The following is a 4153-nucleotide window of genomic DNA, read 5'->3' as shown; positions in this document are numbered from 1 at the left end:
GAACAGTCTGGGACAAGGCAGCTCTCTCTGCTCTGGGTACCCAGGGATGTCCCAGGGCCAGATACTGGAGTGGGGACCACAAACCATCAGCTCCTGTGTCCTTTGGGGGCCCAGGCACTGGTGAGACTGGTGTGTGTGCACACAGCACTGGTGTGTGTGGGGCTGGCTGTGACCACCAGGGAACATCAAACCAGAGCAGCCAGAGAGCAGCAGAGGCCTGGGAGCTGCTGTGGGAGATCAGCTCCTGCAGGGATACACATGGTCTGGGTGTCTGTGGAGCTCTGCATCTCATCCTGCCATGGCAGAGCACACAAACAGCCCCTCCCTGTGTCCCTTTCTCCACCAACTGTGCTTTGGCCTGGCCTGGAAACCTCCCGAGGTCCCTCCCAGGAGGATTCCCTGTGCATTTCCCTCCCCCATGGCTCTGCCCTTCCTGATCCAGCAGCTGTGGGGCAGCAGAGCTGAGGCAGTGCAGGGACAGGGCTGGCTCTGACAGGGCTGTTGTGGGTTAGGAATGGTGCTCTCCAATTTACTACTCCCACTACAAAGACCATGTGTCTCCCCAGATTTATATTCCCACCACTGTGGGGGTGCTGGAATGGTATCATAAGTTTCTTAGTTGTAGGTTTGATGTGATTTGGACTTTAACCCTAGCCAGGTAAAGTCCCTGTCTTGGATTGTGCTTATCAGAGGTTGATAAGAGTTGCCAAGACAACTCTAATCCTCTGCCCTGGGTTTCGATCATCCTATTGTATTTTCCCCCATCCCATTGTATTTCTCCCCCACATGTCCACCATCCCCCAGGCCCCAGAACCTTCAGGAGAGGTGTCTGACAGGGATTGGTGGGTCTCACAGGACCACATCCCAAATTCACCTGATTTGTTAATGTTGTGTATTGCATTTTAACCTTACCCACCTGGCCTTGTTTCATTGGTCTGGTAACTTGTATCCACCCCTGAGATTCTGGGGGAACAAAAACCCCCTGTAACCAAGGCCAGGGGTCACTCCCCAGAGGCACAGGCCTGGAACCAGGGGCTGTCCCTGAGTTACCCGAATAAAACCTTTCTCCCTGAGCCTCCGGAGTGTCCCCTCTTTCAAACCACGGCCGAGACAGCTAAGGCAAAGGTGCTGCGGAGCCAAGGACCCACGCAAAGGTACTGTTGGGCGTATCACAGCTAGCAGGGTGGCCCAGCTGACGCTGAGCTGACCTGAGAGACAGATACGCGAAGCAACAGATTGGCGCGCCAACGCGGGGCCTGCAGACGCCTTTTGACCCGCTGTACCGTGGGGGCTGACACGGAGGCCCGAGGAAGACTCGGACCCTGTGACCCAGAGACCTTCTGAGAGGACGTCACCTTGTCGTGTCCCGAGGCCTTCAGCATTTCACGGAGCCACTGGGGTTGCTAAAAAGCACCCCTGGTGGAAGAAGGGAACAGCTCCTGCCCAGAGGAGTCCCTTTCCGGCTTGTGGTTGCCCCAGCAACGTCTCCAGTGTCCCGAGGGCTTGGTGAGTATTGTTCCTCTAAGGGAGGGGAGAATACCCACCACAGAGGCTTGGGAAGCCTCAGGGAACCCTAGGAGGGACGGGACAGGGGGGCACCGGGGGTCCACCCGAAGGAAGCCCTTACCCCTAGGAAAGGACGCCCACAGGGATTTGGGGGGTGGTTTTGCTGGGAAGGGGTGGTGATAAAGGTAACAGCTAGTCAGAATGGGAAACGGACTAAACACCACCCAGAAAGAGGTTTTTGAAAGTTTAATTGGAGTTTTAATTGTTGCCAAAGTTAAATACTCAAAAAAGGAACTGAAAAAGTTTATTAGGTATTTGTTTTTGCATTTTCCGAATGTTAATTCGGACCAAGTGAACAGCATTTGGTTCTGGGAAAATGCTTCTAAAAAGTTGGAAAAATTAGGGAAGTCAGGAGACGTACTAGCTGCAAAATTTGCATTCTGGCCGTGGTAAATAAAAGCTGCCTTAAAAGAGATCACAGGAATGCAAGATAACAAAGTTGCATTCTCCCAAAGCATTCCCTCAGTCCCTTCCCCCCATACCCCTCCCCCTGCCTCTCCCGAGTCCCCCCAGCCCCCTCGGTCCCATTCCCCGGCCTCCCCGAAATCCCCCAAACCCCCCAGGTCTCCCCTTTTCCCCTCCCCCAGAGAACCCAAGCCCCCTAAGTCCCCTAAAACCCCCAAACCCCCCCCAGGTATTTTAAAAAATGCTCCGGCACCCCACGGTTCCCCCTCGCCAAGCATTTTGAGAATTCCTGGGTCCCCCGCCCCCCGCAGCCACGGTTGGGCTGTTCGGGGCTCCCGGGGCAGTCTGGCTGGCCAGAACGCCCAAACCCCCCCCACGACCCCCCCGATTTCCCCAGCCAACAAACCCAGAGTCCGTTTCTCATTCGCCGAGGAAGACCACCAGTCCCCAACCCCCCTGGGTGGGTCCGGCAGCGAAAACGGCTGTGAGAAACCCCCAAAGGGAGACACGGAGGCCCCCCCCTCCCCAGAGAACAAAGGAGGAGGCCCCCGTAATGGCGGCAGCCACGAGGTGCAGCCTCTTTGTGCCCTTCCCCCTTCTTCTTGTTCCCAGAATCCCTTTCAGCCCCCTCCTACTGGCCCTTCCCTCTACCCGCCCCCTTTTTCCTCACAAGGCCTTCCCCCGCCCCTTCCCACGCCCCTTCCCCCGCCCCTTCCCACGCCCCCGCAGAGCCAGGGATGGGGTTTACCCAACTCCTACTGTGAGGGCCCCGCCCCGACTCCGCCCAGAACCTTCCCCCTGCCCGCCCCGCCCCCGAAGTGGGCGGTTCCTTCCTCCGGGGAAACTCCTTACCCTCCCCACCCCCTTTTTCCCCAGCCATGTTTCCCGGGTCCGAGCATTCCCGAGCCACGTGGGCCCGGGGAAGCCCCGCATCCCCCACCTCCCCTGCTCACCCTGGGACCGGGAGGGGATCAGGGCAAAACCCCAACAGCGTGGGGCTCGCCGCTGCCCCCGGGGGTGCCGGCACCGCCCCCAGAGCTGGGACCGCCCACTGCCTGGGCTGCTGCCTTCCCCCCCCCGGAGCCGCAGCCGCCTGCTCCCCTCCCCCCACCAAATGCCGGCGCTGCCGCCGCTTTTTTACCGGGACAGTGGCTGAGCGGACCGGACTCCGTGGCCCCCCCTCCCCCTCCCCCCTCGTGGCACCCACAGGCGGCCGGGGCGCCCCTGCCCCAGCCCGCCCCCCCGCAGCCCCCGCGTGACGTGGACGGAGCTTCTCTCCCCCTCTCACTGCCGTGCGGCGTTGCCCCTACCCCGGTACCACCCCCCCACCAGACGCTGCCGATGCCGATGAGGGCATGGACCCCGCAGCCCCCTCCCACAGGGGGAGCCCCACCGGCACCGCCCCTGCCCTACCCCCCACTCGGGAACACGGTGTCCCCAACTGCACCTCCTTTGGGGAATGCTTTTCCAAGCTACCAAAGGCCACAGCCGCCCGTGCCACAGGCAGGCTGGGAGCCGCCCCCAGCTTACAACTGGGAACCTGAGGCAGCGGCTGGGGTCCAAGAGGGAGAGAAGCAGGAGCCCGGGGGTGCAAACACAGACGGGGTACCCACAGTTACTCCGGTGACATACCGAAGGAGCAGGGGGCAGGGAACCACGGTAGCCACCTGGAAAGCGTTGTCACAGACGCTTGTTAAAGACCTCATGAAGGCATTAAAGGAGTATGGGCGAGATAGCCCTTACTTCGAAGGCTTGTTGTTTACTTCCTTTGGTGGAATCACAGTTGTACCTTTTGATTTGAAGCAGATTTTCAAGTGCCTCTCAAGCAAAATGGAATTTGAGCTATGGGAGGTCACTTGGAGAAAACTGCTGAAAGCTGCATTGCCAGGTTTGCTGGAGGACCCAACCACAGCAACTGATAATGCAGGCAATCCTATTACCCTAAACCACCTCTTAGGTGAAGGTGATTGGAAAGCAGCCTCAGATCAGGCCATCAACATTCCCCAAAATGTCCTTGAGTTTGTAGCTAATCAAGCATGCAAAGCCTTTCTGAAAATGCGGCCCGATGGCCCCTCACAATATTACTTAGACATTTTTCAGGAACCACAAGAACCCTATGTCAAATTTGTGGAGCGACTTGCTTCAGCTGTGGAACAGCAATTTGATGGAGAGGAGGGACAGA

Source organism: Zosterops lateralis, assembly GCF_965231275.1.
Source record: "Zosterops lateralis genome assembly, chromosome: 31".
Taxonomy (NCBI): domain Eukaryota; kingdom Metazoa; phylum Chordata; class Aves; order Passeriformes; family Zosteropidae; genus Zosterops; species Zosterops lateralis.
Note: the sequence above shows the minus strand (reverse complement) of the source record.